Source organism: Aquarana catesbeiana, linkage group LG07 (genome assembly GCF_042186555.1).
Source record: "Aquarana catesbeiana isolate 2022-GZ linkage group LG07, ASM4218655v1, whole genome shotgun sequence".
NCBI classification, from domain to species: domain Eukaryota; kingdom Metazoa; phylum Chordata; class Amphibia; order Anura; family Ranidae; genus Aquarana; species Aquarana catesbeiana.
The window spans coordinates 277,892,346-277,914,273 of NC_133330.1; the positions used below are offsets into that span (position 1 = coordinate 277,892,346).

At 44.5% G+C, this 21,928-nt stretch overlaps 1 protein-coding gene across 2 annotated transcripts in view; it reads left to right on the forward strand.

The window, feature by feature from the left end:
- LOC141103611 (histo-blood group ABO system transferase 2-like) overlaps positions 1-21,928 on the forward strand; it is a 134,635-nt gene that overhangs the window by 98,314 nt on the left and 14,393 nt on the right. Inside the window, exon 4 of one of the 2 annotated variants that reach the window (XR_012235343.1) lies at positions 13,802-15,084. The exons of the other annotated variant lie outside the window; for it this stretch is intronic. The gene's annotated coding sequence lies outside the window, so the exon portion shown is untranslated. Of the gene's footprint in view, positions 1-13,801; positions 15,085-21,928 lie in introns of those variants that run through there. 2 annotated transcript variants of the gene reach the window in all.

A 21,928-nucleotide genomic window follows, 5' to 3' on the forward strand; every position in this document is an offset into this window, starting at 1 on the left:
TCTATCTGCTCACAGTGTGGTTGGTACAGAAAGGATGAGCCTGAGAACCATATAAAGTTCTGAAGGCATGCTGCTTGAGTAGGTCTAGTGGCATAATCTGCAGGGTTTTTCTCTGTAGATACATAGAACCACTGATCTGGGTGTGAAGATTGCCTGATTCTATTCACTCTGTTGGAGACATACAGATAGAACCTCCTAGTGGTGCTGCAAATGTAACCTAGGACAGTCTTGCTATCAGTGAAGAATTTCACAGCATCAATGTCTAGTTCATCTGTGATTAGCTCAGACATTTTGACTGCAAGTACAGCAGCACACAACTCTAAATGAGGAATCGTGTGGGCTGGTTTAGGGCTTAATTTGGAGTTTCCCATGACAAATCCAACATGACACACATTTTCTGCATCAATTACTTTCAAGTAAGCTACTGCACCTATAGCTGTGGTGACTCCGTCTGAGAAGATGCACAGTTCTTTCCTGCAAGCTAATGATAGAGACATGGGCACATAGCATCTGTCTATCTTTAGGTGCTCTAACGCTTGCAAGGATTCTGTCCATTGAACCCACTCACTTAGTCTCTCCTGTGGAAGCAATGCATCCCATTCACTTTTCTCAGATGACAGTTCTCAAACTAAGACCTTACCTCTTATTGTCACAGGTGATACAAACCCTAGGGATCATAGAGGCTATTTACGGTAGATAGAATGCCTCTACGTGTAAAAGGCTATCTGTTTCTAGATCCCAACTTAGGCCTAGGCTTTTCTGCAGGGGAAGGGTGTCTGTACCTAGGCAAAGATCTTTAAGGTCCTTAGCTCTGTCTGCTACAGGGAAGGCTTCCATTACTTTTTGGCTGTTGGAAGCAATTTTATGAAGACGCAGGTTGGATTCTGCCAGCATTTGCTTTGCTTCACTGAGGATGGAAATTGCATCTTCGGGTGTGCTAGCAGAAGCGAGTCCATCATCTACATAATGTCTCACAACAAAGTGTTCGGCTTCTTGTCCATAGCACTCTGCATTTTTCTGGGCAGCCTTTTGCATGCAGTATATATCGACAGCAGGAGAGGGGCTATTACCAAATACGTGCACTTTCATTCTGTACTCGACAATTTCTTTGTCTATGTCATTGTCTTTGTACCAGAGAAAGCGTAAAAAGTCTCTGTGGTCTTCTCTGACAAGAAAGCAATAAAACATTTGACGCACATCTGCTGTGAAACGGGCTCTTTTCTAAAGCGCATGAGAACACCTAGCAAAGTATTGTTTAGGTCAGGGCCACTTAACAGTACATCATTTAAAGAGACTCCTTTATACTCTGCACTGGAATCAAAAACTATTCTGATTTGGTTAAGTTTGTGTGGATGGTAAACACCGAACATTGGTAGATACCAATGTGGCCTGTCTGTTTCAAGTGGTCTTGCAACTTCAGTGTGATCATTGTCTAGCATCCCTTTAATGAATACAGTGAAATCTCTTTTCACTTCTGGCTTTCTCTGCAGAGTCTTGCTGAGTGAATGCAAACGCTTCATGGCTTGTTCCCTGTTACTAGGCAAAACACGTCTGGGTGTGCGAAAGGGGAGAGGGGCCACCCAACTGTGATTGTCATCTAGGTAAGCTTCTCTATCCATAATCTGCAAGAAGGTCTGATCTTCTATAGAGAGTGCCTGTTTATCATCATCTTTAGTTTTCTGGAACACTGTAATCCCTAGATTGTCTGTCTCAATGTTGGAATTGACTTCTTCTTTATCATATAGGGTAGTAGAGTCACAGGGGGTGATTTACTAAAGACCTGCGCCTGTGGTGCAGTGGAGAAATAGTAGCTAGACACATTACATATTTATGGTCAAAATCTGCATAAGGCCCTGTTCACACTGGTGCGATGCAGGAACACTGCGAATCCACTGCGGGTTCCCGCATCGCACCGATTTGCATGTCAGTTCACACTGCCATATGCGAATCGCTGGGGAGTGTCAATACATTAACGACACCCCCAGTTCAGCTTGCATATCGCACTGCAAACTGACAGTTCGGACATGAATCAGATCGCATATGTGTGAACACACATGCGATCTGATTCTGGTCCGAACAGAAAAAAGGGTCCTGTGCGTGTTTGCACCGAATGCGGTGCGCTATCAGCCATACTATCTGTATGGCTGATAGCGCACCGCACAGACATCGCATGTAATGTGAACGGCAGTGTGCTGCGAATTACATGCGATGTCTGGCATTGCAAAAGTGTGAACCGGGCCTTAATGTATGCTGTGTGTGTATGTTTTTTTTTTTTTCACACAGATAATATACATAGGGGGGGGACTACCCATAGACACACACATGATCACACAGATAATATGCTGGAAATACTCCCCTCTTTGTGAGCAATATATTTTTCACGCTTGTTCAAAAAAAGGGGTTACAACATTACTACCTTTGGTTTCTTTAAGAACTAAAGTTCTGAGGGCCAGTTCACACCAGATGCAGTTCTGAGCGCTTTTTTTCTGCACCAGAACTGACTAGAAACTGACTGCATGGTGTGAACTAGAGCCATTGGAATACATGGAAAATACTGCATGCATTTTTAGTGCTAGTTCACACCAGACGCAGTTCCGTGCGCTTTTTTCTGCACTAAAAATGCATGCACAGTGTTTTCCATGTATTTCAATGGCTCTAGTTCACACCATGCAGTCAGTTTCTGGTGCAGAACCTGACCGGAACTGACTGTATTGGTGCAGAAAAAACAGAACTGCATGAAACTGCATCTGGTGTGAACTGGCCCTGAGGCTGAATCGCACCTATGCAGTTTCAGTGCTTTTTGCATTTTGCAGATTTGCAGTACAGTCCATTTAACATTGTTTCCTATGGAACATGTTCTGTAGTGCAAATCTACAAAATGCAAAAAGCACTAAAAATGCATAGGTGTGATTCAGCCTCAGTGCAGAAAAAAAACGCACAGAACTGCATCTGGTTTTGTGCTGACACATTCTGAATAGGAGTTACTAATCAGCTACACCACCAGACACAAGCTGCTTTCTCTTTTTTGGGTATTAACCCTTTACACATTGCACAGTGTATGGGGAAAGAATTGCTCAGATAGATAAGATTTATATGTCATCCAATCACATTGCACAGTGTATGGGGAAATGAATTGTCCAGAATGCATAATACACAGACATGTATTAAGAAGATGTTTTCATGGAAGTTTCAGGTCCACCAATGATTATAGATTATCACCATAAAATGCACACAATTACATTTTGACAATTATGACATTTCACATCCAAGTCCAGGGAATATCCGCTCAGTTGTTGATAGGAGGAAGATCTCTAGAATAATTATTGAGTTGTTTCAAAAAGAAATTAATGAATGGAATAAAACTGGAAGCAATATTCTCCATGTGATAAGGAAAAGTTCATTAACATGATCAGCATTACAATGAGCAAGTGCCCGATGTCTGTTCTGTATTTAAGAATGTGTCTGCGCCCGTGCGAGCAACGATTTCACGCATCCGGCGCAAGTCACCAGCTGGTTTCTATTACTTTAAGTATGCGCCATGTCGCAATAACTATTCCTGCTCACGCAAATGCGCCAACATGTTCGTAAATCAGCCCCACAGTGTTGTGTTGACCTGCCAAACCTTTCCTTGACGAAGCTGTTGTGACAGGGACTGAGAAGGGATGTGCGTCCATTTGTTAACATAGAAATATTCAAAGTTCTAATATTGTCAGGCTGGTGCACTGTCCCCAGGCAAACTTCTCCTACAATGACCCACCCCAGGTCCAGTCTTTGTGCATAGAGGGCATTATAAGGTCCATTGATTTGCTGGCACACCTTGTGTACCTGAAGGATGTCTCTCCCAAGAAGTAGGATAGAAACATCTGGCTCAACAGCTGGGATAAGGTGAGTAATTGAGCAGGGGTGGTGATGGGCTACTTCTGGAGAGGGAATCTCAGTTTTGTCGTCATGTATCATGCCACACACTATTAGGGTAGGAAGTGGGAATTGCACTTTCTTATTGAAGGATTCAATGGTAAAGTCAGAAGCTCTTCTCCCTGTGGTTTCAATTGTCCCGGCACATGTCCTTAGAGTGTATAGAGCTGCACTTGCCTTAAGATTAAAGATATCAAAGAAGTCTGACTTTGCAAGGGATCTGTTGCTCTGTTTATCTAGCACTGCATACATTTTCACTGGCCTTTCTCTCTTGCCAGTGGGATATACAGTCACTAAACAGATTTTAGAGCATGAACGTGCACTCTTGCCTTGTCCACATACTTCAGTGCAATTAGACATTACTGAGGCGAGTGGGGTCTCTTGTTGCTCCCTCCCCTGATCTTTCCTGGGTTCTACAGTCTCTAGTGGGGCAGGAGCAGGGCCTGGGTGCAAAGTTGCAATATGTCTCTCACTGCCACATTCTGTAAATTCTACTGGTATTTTGCCGTCTTTAGCAACGTGATAAGTAGATCCGCAACTCTTGAAACAGATGCCATTTTGTTTAAGGAAGGACATCCGCTCTGCAATAGGTTTGCTTCTAAATCAAATTGGAAAGATTCTGTGAGCCACAATGATCTTATGCCTTGCTTGTGCTACCTCCAGCTGCATGCGCTAATCACGCTTCATATAACGTGCATAGGATAAATTTACAAGTTATACGCTGCGCTTGGGTGACCCCAAAAACAAAATTAATAATAACCAACTCTGTGCTTACTAGTGCGATAATATTAAATACAAATAATATGAATGTTGAATAAATAAACAAGGTGTGAAAAAACAAGTGCTTGTTACACCATAAATTAGTGCTTAATAGTGCTTGTTACGCCATACATAGTGTCTTAATCAACATAAAAAGTGCTTAGTGCTCAATATAAAGTATCCTGCTTGTTTAAATGAACAAATTAATAAATAATGAAAAAAAGTTCTCTTTGGCACTCTAAATAGTGCGTGCAAATAATGTCCAGCAGTGATAATAAAACAATGCGTGCAGGTGGTGTTCAGCTGTGACAACAATCCAACATCATGCTGAAGATATCCTGAGTGCTGCAAAACATGCTCCGGTGCTCCTTCGTGACCCCCTTAAGCTAATGTGCTCACCTCAGAGCGTGTGACTCAGCTTCTACCCTGAGTCCAAATACGCTTTGGAGCCACCCCTGGGCTCAGTCTCAGTGTCTGCTGCACTCCTCCAGCTGGAAACAATGTGGCTCCATACATATAAATGAAAAGGAAACTATATAGTGTAATATAGTCAAAATACTTTTATTAAAAGAAAACGCTCCCCACACCGGGGTACTCACATGGCACTGGTGCGTCAGTGCACCATACTATAACGGCTCTCTATGCAAAATCACTGGATGTTTGGTGCGGTATGCTGTGCTGGGACAGCGCTGATGTAAAGTCCGTGTCAGTCTCTCCATCCTGGCCCCTCCCCTACGCGTCTTCGACACAGGGATCACGTGTCATCATCAGGGGGATCCCCCTGATGATGACACGTGATCCCTGTGTTGAAGACGCGTAGGGGAGGGGCCAGGATGGAGAGACTGACACGGACTTTACACCAGCGCTGTCCCAGCACAGCATACCGCACCAAACATCCAGTGATTTTGCATAGAGAGCCGTTATAGTATGGTGCACTGACTCACCAGTGCCATGTGAGTACCCCGGTGTGGGGAGCGTTTTCTTTTAATAAAAGTATTTTGACTATATTACACTATATAGTTTCCTTTTCATTTATATGTATGGAGCCACATTGTTTCCAGCTGGAGGAGTGCAGCAGACACTGAGACTGAGCCCAGGGGTGGCTCCAAAGCGTATTTGGACTCAGGGTAGAAGCTGAGTCACACGCTCTGAGGTGAGCACATTAGCTTAAGGGGGTCACGAAGGAGCACCGGAGCATGTTTTGCAGCACTCAGGATATCTTCGGCATGATGTTGGATTGTTGTCACAGCTGAACACCACCTGCACGCATTGTTTTATTATCACTGCTGGACATTATTTGTATGCACTATTTAGAGTGCCAAAGAGAACTTTTTTTCATTATTTATTAATTTGTTCATTTAAACAAGCAGGATACTTTATATTGAGCACTAAGCACTTTTTATGTTGATTAAGACACTATGTATGGTGTAACAAGCACTATTAAGCACTAATTTATGGTGTAACAAACACTTGTTTTTTCACACCTTGTTTATTTATTCAACATTCATATTATTTGTATTTAATATTATCGCACTAGTAAGCACAGAGTTGGTTATTATTAGGTTTGCTTCTAAAGCCTTTGCAATTCTTTAGTGGATGTGATTTATTGTGTATGGGGCAATGTCTATCAGGGTTTTCTATGGTGTGTACCTTGTGGGTGCTTTGATACTCTCTGACTTCTGAAGGTACAGCTGTTTTGTGTGGATACAGAGGTCCTTTGTGAGGTCTGTGAGGTTTCTCAGGTCTGTGTGACTGATTTCCACTGGTGGTGAAGGCGAAACTGGGATCACTTCGGATTTTCGCTTGCTGTCGGACAAACCTAGAAAACAAAGAGAAAGGGGGGAAAGTGACTCCATAATCTTCTTTGAATTTACTTCCCACAGACATCCACTTGTCTTGCAGATTTGAGGGTAGTTTCTCTACTATGGGATTAGTGCCTCTAGCTGTATCTAGGTATGAAAGTCCTGGCAAGTAGCCATCCTCTTTGACATATTCTATCTCTAGTAGAAGATCACTTAGTTCTTGTAGCCGCACATTGTCTTTGTAGCCCACCTTGGGAAAGACTTTAAGTTTTTTCAACAGTGCTCCTTCTATTACCTCTGGGGATCCATACGTTTCTTCTAGTCTTTTCTAGGTCATGTTGAGTCCTGTTGCAGGGTTGAACAGGTTTGCTCTTCTTGACCTCTTAGCATGCTCTGCTGACTCGGTACGAAGCCATTTTATCATTAAGTATTTCTGCTGGTGAAAAGTTCAGACCTTCAGTGGCATTCGGAAAGGAAGATTTCCATACCCAATAGTTTTCAGGACAGTCATCAAATCGGAGAAAGTCTGAGCTAACCATTTCTTTGTGGATAAGATATTTGGTGACATCCACTGCACATTGTTCGCACATGTAATCTATAGGTTGAGGTGATGGGAACACTTGTTTTTTGTTCTTAGGGATTTCTGGTGCTTCTTTCTTGATTTACTGGCAGCCACTGACCTCATGTGGTTGATTGGGCCTGCTGCGGGGGCATGTTGATCTCAGCCTGAAGTCCTTTGCTTCAGGTTTAAGAGACTGTTCCTTTGCATGCGCATCAGTAAGGTTCTGGATGTACTCACTTGTACGATCTGCAGAGAATAGAGGTTTTTCTGGAACCTCTGAGTCTTTTTATATGATTTTTCACTTCCTGACCGACTTGTTCCCATGTAAGCAGCGGCCTCTGCTTCAGCAGCTTCAGCAGCAGTCTGTCGCTGCAGGATGAGCAATTTTGATTCTAATTCCGCTTCTTCTTGTGCTATGGCAGCTTTCTTTGCTGCTAACTCCTGCAACATCATGGCTTCTTTTTCTGCGTACTGTAGCTGGACGCAGGTAGCTTCTGCCCTGGCATGAGCTTTAACTGCTGAGGACATCTTGCTAGCCCATGAAGATCTGGACACATGCGATTGTGCATCGTCTTGCTGGGCACTGGGAATGTTCTCCCTGGCTTGCTGTGTCAGCGATAACGTGTTATCAGCCTGGTACTTTGTTCCTGATCTTAGACTCATGCTGCAGTAATGGAGTCTCAGTTTATTCCAGACCACCACGTGGGTGTCTTTTTACTGTTCTGCTTCGCGTTATTGAACTGTTGTATAACACTAGTCAGACAACTTAACAATAATTCAGAAGTCAAGAAATGTGAGACATCAGATCTGTATGTATTCTTTTTCCGAATAACTTTGTAAAACTACAACATAAGCATAAACAAAACATATGTGTCAGTACATTAAACATTATACAGCAGCTCTCTATCAGTGAGAGTACTCACAGACAATTCCATCATTAGTCCAGGAATAGATCAAGAGCTCTTCTGCATGCAGTCTGCTAGATCCAGGAACAGTCATGAAATGAAGGCAATACAGTTCCAGGTTAAAGGTTACTGCCTTTCACTCTGAGGAAAATACCACTTCCTGTCAAGCTCTGGCAAAATAATAACTAACTCTGACCACTGGATGGCAGCAACGTCAAACTAACATTGCAGTATAATCTGTAACAGCACATTGCACACATTTACTATGAACAATATGGGCAGAACAAAAACCCAACGGTGAAAGTATACTTCTTTACCATATAATTAAGACCTGTTGGAAGAAGCATTTGTAAATGAAACAGTAGAATTAGAACAATTAAGTAAACTGTTATCCACACCCTTATCAACAACCACATTAGCAGCATTGATTCGATGTGACGGTTGTTGAGGATTATCAATAGCAGACCATACAGACGCTGCAGGATCAGAAATATCATTACTATGAGAAGCAGTTGAATTGGTGGGCACAGTAATGCTAGCAATAATATTAGTTAAAGAAGAAGACAAAACATTCAATAAATGCAAAGTATGAGACCCACCTCGCAGAGGAGATTGAGCCAGTGTAAACTGTTGTTATGTTAATAGAACAGGAATACTCAGAAAAGACGATCCAGGTGCTGTATTTGATAGAACAGAGCCTTCAGGAACACTGCTGGCTGAAGCTGTATGTGAAGATCCGCAGTCAATATCCTTCCTAGCTAGCCTAGAAGAGGCGCCGCCTCTCTGCATCACAGAGTGTCAGTTGATTCTGTGCCGACGATGTCTTCCTCACCGCAGCTGAGCTGACAGGCACTCGTTTACCTATCGAAGAGGCCAGCCCAGCTGATCGTAGCTTTGTTAGAGGATGGACTGTAGCTCCGTCTGTGAAGGCGCCTCCTTCCGAGACTTACGCTGTTAGTCCCGCCCTTAGAAACTGATGGCTCTTCATTCACAAATGCAGGGTCAGGTGATACGATGCTTTCGGCTGTCTCCGGTCCTTGTTCACTGACAGGATGATGCTGCACAGGACCCAGAATAGAAGAGACACCAGCCATGGAGCCAAAAACTTCCATTATTGTAGAAAGTAAAGAAAGGCAATTCTTTAACCAATCCACATCTTCGGTACCAGCCTTTTCAAGAAGTTGTAACATCAGAGACCGTACAGAGCCAGATGAGCAGTCAAAAGCCATGGAAACGGCAGGAGAGCTGCTGTCTTCACTTTCTTCTGGCAACTGTCAATGGTCCATAACCAGTAGCCCCTCTTTATAGGGGTATTTTGCAGTATACAGTACATGTATTCATTGGTGGGTTAACTGATTTTTAACTGACCTATCCTATATTAAATTTAAAATGTATATAATTTTATTGGATAACTCATGCTAGCCTATGAATTTATCCCATTTTCAAAACTATTGGGATATATTTAAGACAATTACCACTGCCTCAGATCCCATGAGGACAAGGGGGGGGGGGCTATAAATAGCCCCCCCCTTTTTTTTCTTTACATTCCTAAGTGTAACCATGGCTGTCCAAAACCGCAATCTTCCTACCTTTGTCAGTTTTCCTAATGAGTAATTGGTAGTTCCGTTAATAAAGGCTTTGCCTTTCTCCAGGGACAGGATATGAGATCTGGAAGGCTTTATCCTCACTGTGTCCTATTTGTAATGCACCTCACTTCCCCTTCAACTATTGCAAGTTGAATTGTAGAAGCCTGGATCAGTGGCAGAGGTATGACTCTTGAGGAGCAGTTGTTAAGCTGGAACATGAGGGACAGTTGTTAAGGTGAAACTTTAGGTAATAAATAAAAATGGGCAACAAGCAGAATTTTTAGTGCAGAAGAGGCATGCTTTGTTTCTTCTGCATTGAAATTACTTACCTGTCTACCACTGTACAGCTCTCTGTAGAAATAAGTTAATGCTGGAAATGATGTCACCCCCCCCCCAGCCAATAAATGCAGCCGGCATTCGATACCCAGAAGCTGGCCGCTCAAAGATGTCAGCAGCTGGCGGCTAGCTTCAGTATGTTGCATCGCTGCAGCCAATGTGAGTATAGTTCCGCTTTAAGTTCATATTCTCCCCTATTCACAGTGATCTTGGGAGCATTTTTTATTGTCATCTTAAAACTATTAGAGATGCACATTTTGTTAAAAGAAGCAAAATCAAATTTTGTATCAGTCTTAACCCCCCCCCCCAAAAAAAGGAATACATTGCAGTCATTAGATGTGGTGGCTGCATTTGGTTTTTTTTTGTTTGTTTTTTTCCCTTCTTTTTTCACCTGGTGATCTAGTCAGTAAGGGTACTTTCACACTGAGGCGTGCGGGCGCTGGCGGTACAGCGGCGCTAAATATAGCGCCGCTTTACCTTCGTTTTACCGGCGATATTCGGCCACTAGCGGGGCGGTTTTAACCCCCGCTATCGGCCGAAAAGGGGTTAAAACCTCCTGCAAAGCGCCGCTGCAGCGGCAGTTTGCAGGGCTGCACCATTGTTTTCAATGGGAAAGGGGGACTTTAGGAGCAGTAAATACACCGCTCCTACATCGATCCGAAGATGCAGCTTGCAGGACTTTTTTGACCGCCCTGCAAGCGCACCGCTCCAGTGTGAAAGCCCTCGGGGCTTTCACATTGGAGTGCATTGAGCGGCTCTTTCAGGGAGCTTTGGAGGTGCTATTTTTAGCACTTTAGCGACTGCAAAGCATCTCAGTGTGAAAGCAGCCTAACAAGCCTCTTGAATCCCAAGATCCTCGTCTGGTAGAGCTGCACACTCAATTCCAGTGCAAATATATAACAATGAAATAAACAAAAATAAAAATGTGACAAAAATGCTCAATCAATATACAGTATACATTCAAAACACCCAGGTATTTTATCCATAATTTACATACACTTAAAATATAGTGTTCATATATAGAACATGTAGAGGAATACTCTATTTCCAGCTTCAAATGACCACCCAGTGTGTTAAATATACCAATGATACATACAGTCCTCCATGCTCCCTTCACCCCTTTTGGAGTGCACTCCTGAATGTGTTTGCCCTTCTGCACTCAAAAAAAAGAACAGGGGTTTCCACCATTCCTCCACTCCGTGTCCACCACTCATCCAATGACTCAAGGCTGGTCCCTTTGATACCTTTAAAACCCCTCTTGTTGTTTAAGAGCACAAGTTGACCCAGGGCTGAGAGGGGTCAAGCCATCTGGTGAGTGAAGAGTGAAGGTAGAGGATAGCCACATGGTGATGGACAGTGGAGGAGAGGACACATTGAGCACTTTATTTTTAAATTGTAACTCTGAGGCTCGATTCACATATGAGCCGCATGGGGCTCACAGCAGGGGTCCGGTGCGTGCTGGTTCACCGTTTCAGGTTCAATTTCAGCCCGAATTTTAGGCTGAATTCGGACCTGAAATAGACCAAAAGATGCAGAGCGTTTTTCTGCAAAATGCACCAGACCTGCTGCGGAGATATGTGAACCGGCTCCATAGAGAGCCAGTCAAAATCTCCTTCTGCTATTGTGAATTGGATGTGGGGATCCTGCATTTAATGGTGTGAACCCAACCTGAAAGTGGACATTTGTACTTTAAGGCTACTCTCACACTGGGGCGGTGGGGGCGTCGGCGGTAAAGCAACGCTATTTTTTTTTACAAGAAATAAAGCAACGCTATTTTTAGCGGCGCTTTGCCGTCGTTTTAGCGGCGCTATTCGGCCACTAGCGGGGCGCTTTTAACCCCCGCTAGTGACCGAAAAAGGGTTAAAAACGCCCGGAAAGCACTGCTGCAGCAGTGCTGCCCTTTGATTTCAATAGGCAGGGGTGCTTTAGGAGCGGTGTGTACACCACTCCTACAGCGCTGCAAAGATGCTGCTTGCAGGACTTTTTTTACCATCCTGCAAGCGCACCGCTCCAGTGTGAAAGCACTCAGGCTGTAGCGCCTGTAAAGCACCTTAGTGTGAAAGCAGCCTTATGGTTTATGAGTATCACGGTGAACTAAGGTGAAGGGTGAACTGAAGTGTATTATGTAAATTTCGGGGGGTGTTTGTTAAATGTTGGTGGGGTGGGTGTAAAGAGAAAATGTGGGATGTATAAATGTATATTTGTTCTTTGTCCTATTATATGAATAAAAATTACCCTAATTAAAAAAAAAAGAAAATATAATCGATCCTTGAGTAGCGATCATGTGGGATGGAATAAAAGGTAAAGTCCCTATCTTCAGGGTGTAATGGATGTGACTATGAGTGTTATGATGAAATGCCTATTTCAAATATAACCATATAGATATAAGTGCTTACTTCAGCCTCTGCTATCAGCCTTAACCATATTCAATAAGATGTCTGCCAACTTACCCTCCCCCTTCATGTGGAACAGAATTGCTAGAGTTAAGAACAAGTTAAAGAAGATTGCGCCTGTTTTTTTAAGAACTGGAAACAAGACACCCTATTTAGCTATGATAGTTTGCTATTCCCTTATATAGATATAACCCAGCTGAAAGCTTATACTTTGTCATAATAATGAATATGTATATCTTGCGGTCCGCATACGCTTGTTATATGCTTGTCTTATTTGATATGTGATTTGATAACAAAATATCTGGCTCACAGTATATCAGCCAGAGTCCAGGAAGTAATAAAGGAGAAGTATTAACCCACTGAGCTCATGTCTGTCTCAGTAACTTACTTCAAGTACTTCAAGTGTGCACACTTTTACATTGAAGGTTAATTTGGCCAGGGGGACAGAAACAAAAGTACCGAACGGTTCTGGTTCGGTCCAAAACATTTCGGCGCCCAACGTGGGGCTCGAGACTGGCCCCAAAAGGACAGCCGTACTAGAGGACACTGAAAGAGGACCAATATGGGCAGACCACCGGAACCTGATCAACTCTGGTGAAAACGGTAAGACATTTTCCTTAATGATTTGTCTGCTGTTTGATCCGCATCCGTATTTGGTCAATTTCTGTCTCCGCATCGGCTTCCCGCGGTCCACAAAGACAGGTATATATCTTGTCTTGAGCCTATTTATATAGTACGAACCTTCAATTGTTTCTGACCCGCCTGTATTTGGAGTGTTTTGTTTTGTTGGAGTCTGTCTTGTGACGGCTGTTGGGAAAAAGGGATTGATTATATAGTCACGGATGTAATTAGTTGACTTCTCCTGAGGATCAGAATCAGGAGAGGGCGTCAGGATGTGGTTAAACTCCTCCTGGGGGAAAATAAATAATTGTGCGGCAAAGCACGGGTAATCAGGAGGCGGCATCAGGAATATGCCCAGCGGTGGCATGGGGATCTCGTGAGATCTGAACAATACTGTATTTCTCTACGGTTGTCACACATTGCGTTGTGGGTCACATTTTTTTGGTGTCGTGTCCTAAGTGTGTTTGTGGTCTATTATTTGGGATATATGAAGAGGGTTGGGGGTTGATTGAAGTGGTAGAGCCAGGATATAGAGGTCTCTTGGTTACAAACCCCTATTGCCACATACTGCGCATTTATTGGTGTTTAGATTGAATGTACATTACCCGGTGAAATTCTCTCTTGGCAAGTCATTGGAAGTTATTGAGGCTGAGGCTAGAATAAGAGGACAGGAAACCAAAAGGTGCCCCTTACAACCTCAGCAACCAGAAGAGTACGAAGAGACAGAGAAAGCTAGAGTGAGGAATTTGGGCTTTGAGTTGGAACATGTAAATAACATTTGAAGTGGTTTGTTAAATATCAGCTGCTGGTGTTTCATGTCTGCTCATTAAGTGTTTTATTGGAGATCTTCTCAGTTCCTCATCTCCACATCACTGTGTATTTCTATTCAGTTCTCTTTTTTTCTCTCTCTCTCTCTCCCCAGTGTCTTATTAGAGATCTTCTCAGTTCCTCATCTCCAAAACATTTTGGCGCCCAATGTGGGGGGAACCTCTTTGGAGAATGATCCTCAACTCACCGCTCATGACTGCTTCGAAGTGATGAAGATGGAAACAACACACTTACTGACAGTCAGTGAAACAGCCCTTAAGAATCCTGATTTGGCAATTTTTGTGGATGGTCCCAGGTATGCAGGCATTACCCTCCTCCATGTCTGCCCAGGAAGCAGAACTCCAGGCCCTAACTATGGCATGCAAATTGGCAGAAGGAAATTTTGGGATCATCCGGAAAAACCAGAGGGTTCCTGACAGCAGCAGGAACACCTATAAAACACAGTGCAGCTATCAAGGACTTAATGGATGCCCTACTCCTCCCAGCACAAGTGGCTATACTTAAGGTAAAGATGCACGGCAAGCTGGTTTCCCAGGAAGCACGAGGCAATCACCTGGCAGATACTGCTCCAAAACACTACTGCGTATTTCTACTTGGCTGTGTCTCTCTCTCTCTCCTGTGTCTCATTCTTGTTCAAACCTAAGAATTGTGACATGGGACACAAGTTAGCGAAGCCAAAAGAGGGCAGTTTGGCCTGTGATTTGGTTTTAGAATGGGAGGGAGAGGATGCTGTGAAAAAGGGAAAGAAATTAGCAAAAGTGTGTGGGATTGATATGCATTTGGGTGGGAGATTACAAGTAGACGAATGGCGCACTCTCTTGAAGAGAAAAAGGGGTTTGCTATCAGATCACGGCCTACTGTGCGCAGCAGACTCCGAAACCCACCCACATGTTTCCAGTAATGGAACATAGTAGCAATCAATGTAGCATTTTAATTAAATAAATAATTTATGTATAGGATGTCTTGAATATTTCTGAATATTTCAGAGTCTGAATTTAGTTGTAATTGCTTACCCTTGCAATATTGAAGCTTAAAGGTGTTTCTTTTCTAATAATAGTAAATGTAGCAAATGTGCTATATTTATGCAAATGTTTTAATTGTGTTTAAGCTGTATTAGCAATAATTGGGGAGTTTAAAATGTTACATTTCTGTATGGAGATGGTTCACATCTCCACTCTAAAACGCCTGAAGCCAATATGTGTACAAGAAGTTTACTGATTTGGGTTTTAGCGTGCTGAACAGAGCGCATAGACACATGTTAGCTGCCGCATTTATTTCAGGTCTTAAAGAGTCAATCCGAAAGGGTCTGAGTATAGAGAACTCACAACCTTGAAGCTTGAGACATTGTTATTAGTAGTTATTAGGTCCAGAAACCTCACCGAGCAGTAGAGAGTAGCTCCTCTAATTATGGCCTCTGACATCCTATCTGCGCCCAATGGTACCAACTCCACGTGTCTACTACAACTGCGGAAGACCCGGCCACTCCAGAAGGGAATACCGAAGCCCCCGGAAATTCACCCACAGTCAAGCAAGCCCCATGGTCCACATGAAAGCGCCCAGTACCAGGGACATGACACCCCACCCCACTCCAGATCATATGGACCTTCTCCACGAGGATTCAGGCAAGCCTGTTTCACCTGCCAGCTACACCTGGACTGTTATGCCACAAGGTGCCCAGAACTCCCCCTCCCAATTCGCCAATGCAATGGCCCTCATTCTGGACACCAGGATGAAGTTACACCGAGAGATTGTACTCCTACAGTATGTAGATGACTTCCTGCTTGTGCAGATACCCTTGGTGATGCCTCAATCTTCTCTGAAAGCCTCCTCCACTACCTGGCTGAGCAAGGATGCAAGGCCTTAAAGCAAAAAGTCCAGAGAGAAGGTGATTTTCCTAGGCCTCTGCATCTCCCAAGGCACCTGACATCTCACTGAAGAAAGAATTGCTGCAATCAAGGGCATCCCTTTGCCTCAAGGTCAAAAGCCCCTTCACGCCTTTCTAGGATTAATCTCCTACTGCCGTTCTTGGATCCCAGTTCCAGAAGCATCCCTTTCAATGCAATTCCTTTATGATGCCCTGAAATCTGACCCTTTCCTGCTTTCTCCAGAAGTTGTGGACAATTTTGAAACTCTGAAGGAGATCCTCTCAACAGCCTCTGCTTTGGGACTAAAAGACTTTCAAACTGTTTGTCTCAGAGAGGCAAGGACATTCCACAGGAGTTTTATCTCAGGCCCATGATAACAGACTCAGACCCATTGGGGTCTGGACTCAGTGGCCAGGGGGGGACCCTCCTACCTCAAAGCCGTCTTTGCAGCCCAATGCCCCTCATTAAATAACTGCCGTACTGAACCAAGTACAGCCCAAACACCTGTCCTCAGCAAGGCACCTCAGACTTTGGGATAGACCCAAAAGATCCAAGGTAGTGCCTCTCAACAGGGACTAAATGCCATATCGGGAGGCACTTTGTGGGGACTAGGAAGTAGTCGGCCGACCCGGACAGTCCTATCGGGATGCTGTGCAGTGGAAGAGTAAACCTGAGTATGTTTTGCTGGACAGGTTACATCCATTGTAAGCAGTAATCATCAAAACAAATACAGTATCTCACAAAAGTGATTACACCCCTGACATTTTTTGTAAATATTTTATTATATATTTTCATGTGACAACACTGGAGAAATGACACTTTGCTACAAAAGAGTGAGTGTACAGCTTGTATAACAGTGTAAATTTGCTGTCCCCTTAAAATAACTCAACACACAGCCATTGATGTCTAAACTGCTGGCAACAAAAGTGAGTACACCCCTAAGTGAAAATGTCCATATTGGGCCCAAAATGTCAATATTTTGTGTGCCCACCATTATTTTCTAGCACTGCCTTAACCCTCTTGGACATGGAGTCCTCTTCCACTTCTCCATGACGACATCACGGAGCTGGTGGATGTTAGAGACCTTACGCTCCTCCATCTTACGTTTGAGGATGCCCCACAGATGCTCAATAGGGTTTAGGTGACACACTTGTCTTTGTACTCATCACCTGGTTGCCGCCTCACACACTTGACGCCATCTGAACCAAATAAGTTTATCTTGGTCTCATCAGACCACAGGACATGGTTCCAGTAATCCATATCCTTAGTCTGCTTGTCTTCAGCAAACTGTTTGTGGGCTTTCTTGTGCATCATCTTTATAAGAGGCTTCCTTCTGGGACGACAGCCATGCAGACCGATTTGATGCAGTCTGCAGCGTATGGTCTGAGTACTGACAGGCTGACCCCCCCCACCCCTTCAACCTCTGCAGCAATGCTGGCAGCACTCATACGTCTATTTCCCAAAGACAACCACTGGATATGATGCTGAGCACGTGCACTCAGCTTCTTTGGTCAACCATGGCGAGGCCTGTTCTGAGTGGAACCTGTTCTGTTAAATTGCTGTATGGTTTTGGCCACCATGCTGCAGCTCAGTTTCAGGGTCTTGGCAATCTTCTTATAGCCTAGGCCATCTTTATGTAGAGCAACAATTCTTTTTTTTTTTTCAGATCCTCAGAGTTCTTTGCCATGAGGTGCCATGTTGAACTTCCAGTGACCAGTATGAGAGAGTGTGAGCAATAACACCAAATTTAACACATCTGCTTCCAATTCACACCTGAGACCTTGTAACACTAAGTCACATGACAACGGGGAGGGAAAATGGCTAATTGGGCCCAATTTGGACATTTTCACTTAGGGGTGCACTCACTTTTGTTGCCAGCAGTTTAGTTCACAGAAAGGAAGGGGGAGGGGGACGGCCGCAGTTAGCTGCTCCTGTCAGCCAATGTCTCCACCCCCCGACAGGGAAAGAAAGGGGGACTATTTCGGTACTCAGTATAAGTATGTAATAAACATAAGGGATAGAAAGGGGAATAACAGGTTTTGTAAAAATTCAATTTTAATAGAAACAGTATTTAAAAAGTTACAATACCGCATACAGTTGCGATTTGAAACAATGACAATACATACAACCATATGGATTACACCCAATTTTGATGGTAGATAAATATATAGCTTAAATTCTCGACCGGTTTCGCGGTTCTCACCGCTTCCTCAGGAGAGCCATATCTATAGTGTGACATAAAATAGTTGTAACAAATACAAACAACTCAACAAGTGTATATAATAAAATTATTATCGCAGCAGAATTATTAATGATACATCAAACCATTACATACAGATTGTAAACAATAGGGACAAGCTCACCCATTCAGGAATTCTCTGTGGGTATGTAAGGCCCCATGTAATTCCCCCTGCGGCGAACACAGGGGATGGCAAACAGCCTCTGGTGGATAAATTTTGAATAAATGAATTATACAAATCACCAGACTATAATATCCAGAAAAAGGTGGAGTATAGGAGTGCCAGTAACATAACTGTCAGAAATTCCGAAACCATGGTGCAGTAAAGGAGCAGAAAAAATATGATATTGCTTGAGATTTAAGGTACTGGGGAAGAGGGGGGGGGGGAGAGAAAAAAGGGGGGAGGGGGGGAAGGGGAAGGGGAAGGGGTGAACCAAAAGGGGGGAGTTGAGGGAGAAACAAGTAGAAGAGGGGAGAGAGAGAGGAAGAAAGGAAGGGGGGGAAGGAAAGGGGAGGGGGGAAAAAAAAAAAAAGGAGGGAGAGGAGGAGGGAGGGGAAGGGAGACGGAGAGGAGTAAGGAGGGGGAGGGGGGGAAGACCAAAGAGGGAAGGAAAAGGAACCCAGTAATCCCATCTATGTAAGGGAAAGGTAAAAGGCTAGATAGAACTGCACACTGGTATTAAGGCTGACACTCACCACTTGGAGATTAATTGGTTATAAGACGCATAAGCTGGGGTAGGTGAGAGCTTCACATTAAGAGGACCGTAGAACAGAGAGGTCAGGAAGGACCCTAGACTGTTAGCAATAAGAGTGCCCTAAAGCTGGAACCATTAGTGCATAAAGAGAGGGGGAGGTCACAGCAGCAACTGAAATCAAAATTTATATCAAGATTACCATACACATGGATATACAGAGGGTTAATCCACAGGTAGTAAAATGGTATAAATACACACACTGGGGATAGGTAAAGCAAGGTTTACAATTATATGGGGTAATGAGTATGAAACAGTCTGTTCCAGGCTGAGGGGCGCTAGTCACCAGGAAAGGGGAGACAATGGAAGTATAACAGTGAACAGGAAATCTGATAACACTGCGTATAGGGTTATACAGGGGCGCCGCTCAAGGTTAACTTCGTGCGGGACCAAGGATAAGAGGTAATGGAGAAGGCTAACAGATAACAGGGAAGAGAGGGGGAGAAAGCTCACCTATGAAGGGCGATCCTCCACCAGCGCAGCATCAGGAGGCTGTAGGCTCATACAGCGGCCATTGCTGGCCGCTATAAAAGCACCCCAACCCGGAAGTCAGGGACGGCAAGACGGAGGCGGTCCCTTACGTGGCCGGGTCTGTTCGCCCGCACTGCGCAGGTGCACAAACAAGTGCTACTGCGCAAGCGCGCGCTCCTGTCAAAGGGAAACGAATTCCCAGACACGGAGACACAAGCAGCCCAGAGGCTGCCAGGGCGAACATGTGTCCGCCGCAGAGAGAAGTATCGAAACACAGCAGTGACCAGCAGAGCCTGATGGTCGAGGGAGAGGTTGTCCTTTAACAGCAATTTATAACACATCATAATAAATCAATAATATATAAGGAAAAGCGGTATATTGATTATATATGTAAACATTACAAGTGTCAACAAACAACGACAATAAGGGTAATCCTTAAGCAGGAAAGGCATCATACATAATAGTAAATCCCAATAGCAACAAGGGGGGGGGGAAGGGAGGGGAACAAGGGGAAAAGGAAAGGAGGAGGGGGAAAAGAAGGTCGGAGCGATGGGGGGGGGGAGGGAAATGGAGCGGAGGAAGGGGAGGGAAAGGAAGGGGGGGGAGGGAAGGGGGGCAAGGGGAAGGGAAGAAGGGGAAAGGGAGGGTATAGGAGGGGGAGGGGGGGGGGAAAGGGGGGCACGAATGGGAAGGGACGGAAGGGGGGGTTTATTGGGGAGGGGGGAAGGGGGGAGAGTGAAAGGAGGGAAAAGAAGAAGGGGGCGAGGGAGAGAGGAACCCAGGGCCTCACAAAAAGGCCCTATACGACACTGACTCGTTAAGGCCGGGGGGATGGTAGCATTGAGTCGCTCGATCCAAAGGGATTCCCTTTGGAGTATCGAGCGATCCCAATCGCCACCCCTGGGATTGGGTTGAACCACCTCCAGCACCAGAAACTTGACAACAGAGTTGTCAAATCTGTGGTGCAAACCAATATGTCGGCCGATGGTGGTCAATTTACCGTTTTCTGAATCATAGAGATGGTCACCGATTCTCTGTCTGAATTCCCGGATTGTTTTGCCCACATAGAAGGCTTTACATACACAGTTCATTAGATAAATCACCCCTTTTGTGCCACAGTTGGCAAAGGTCCGTGGAACCAGGGTCTCCCCATTAGGTAGAACCACAGCTCTACTTTCGTGGACTCAAGGGCACCGGGGACAATCCCTGCATTGAAATGTGCCGTCGGGTCAACTCCTCAAGGGTCTAGTAGGGTTATAATGGCTGGCAGTTAATTGATCACGTAGCGACCGCACTCTACGGAAGACAACTTCCGGTGTGGGTCGAATGTATTTGGTCAGTGTGTGGTGTTCAGCCAAGAGATGCCAATGTTTGGTTAGAATATTACGAAGTAAGCTGTGGTGTGCAGAATAGGTCGTGATGAATCTTACGGTTTCTGTAGAGGGGGAAGGTTCCCTGCCTTTAAAAAGTAAGGAGGTCCAGGAGCGTGACATAGTCTTGTTATATGCTTTGCGTAGATTGGTAGAGGAGTAACCACGTAGTAAAAGGCGTTCACGTAGTGCCTTAGCCTGACGTTTAAAGTTGCTGTCGTGTGTACAGTTTCTACGTAGACGTAGGTACTGAGCATAAGGTATGCTCCGCACCAAGGGGCTCGGGTGTGCGCTAGTGGCAAATAAAAGGGTATTGCCAGCAGTTGGTTTTCTGTAGAGGTCAGTGCCCAATGTTCCATCCGGTTGTTTAATAATCAACAGGTCAAGGAAGGGGATTTGCTCAGTCTCGATTTTGAAGGTAAATTTGAGATTTAAATCGTTGATGTCAAGTTGACGTAGGAATTGTAATAGTTTGTCCCTAGGACCCGTCCATACCATGAATAAATCGTCAATAAAACGATACCATAGAAGGATATCGTTTAAAAATTGCATATATTGATCATGAGCATGGATGTGTCGCTCCCAGCCGCCTAGGTATAAATTTGCGTATGCTGGGGCACACGACGTCCCCATTGCAACTCCCTGTATTTGCAAAAACAACTGATTGTTGAAAGTAAAATAATTTTTTGTTAATATGAAATACAGTAGTGCAAGTACAAACTGGTTAAAGGGCCAAGTAGTTGTGTCTTGTTCAGATAAAAAGGAACCAGCCGTCCGTACGCCCTGCTCGTGGGGGATACTGGAGTATAAGGCCTCAATATCAACAGCCACGAGCAGGGCGTCCGGAGGGATCTGGATTCCCTCAAGGTGTTGCAATAGGTCGGTAGTGTCTCTGATGTAGGACGGAAGGCTACGGACACGAGGCATTAAAAATGCATCAACGAATTTGCTAGCGTTGTCTGTTAACGAGCCTATCCCCGACACTATAGGTCTTCCTGGAGGGGTATGCACGTTTTTGTGGGTCTTGGGTAGGGAATAGAAAGTAGGGGTGCGGGGAAATTTGGGGACCAGGAACTCCAAGGTGTCTTTGTCAATGAGGCCTGTAAAGTAGGCCTCAGTGCAAAGAGCCCGGAGTTCCTGTGCAAAAGAGGATACATGGGTAGAGGAAATGGGTCTATACCAATGTTTGTTGTTGAGGATAGCGAGGCACATTGATTGGTATTGGTGGTTGGTCATAAGGACAATGTTGCCGTCCTTGTCCGATTGTTTGATCACGACATCTGAGCGTTGCTGCAGGGACCGAAGAGCTCGGGTTTGACTGGGGTCAAGGTTTGAAGGGAAGTCAGGCCATTTTTGTTTCTTGAGATCACTAATTGTGGCTCGGAGAAAGGCCCAAATCTCCGGGCAAGTGTTGAGGTCAGGAAACCTACGAGATCGTAGGCGAAAAGACTTGGGCAAAGATGTTTGTTTAGGAGTAACCGAAGGACCAGACATATTGGGTAAGGGAGAAGCGGATGAGGCTAT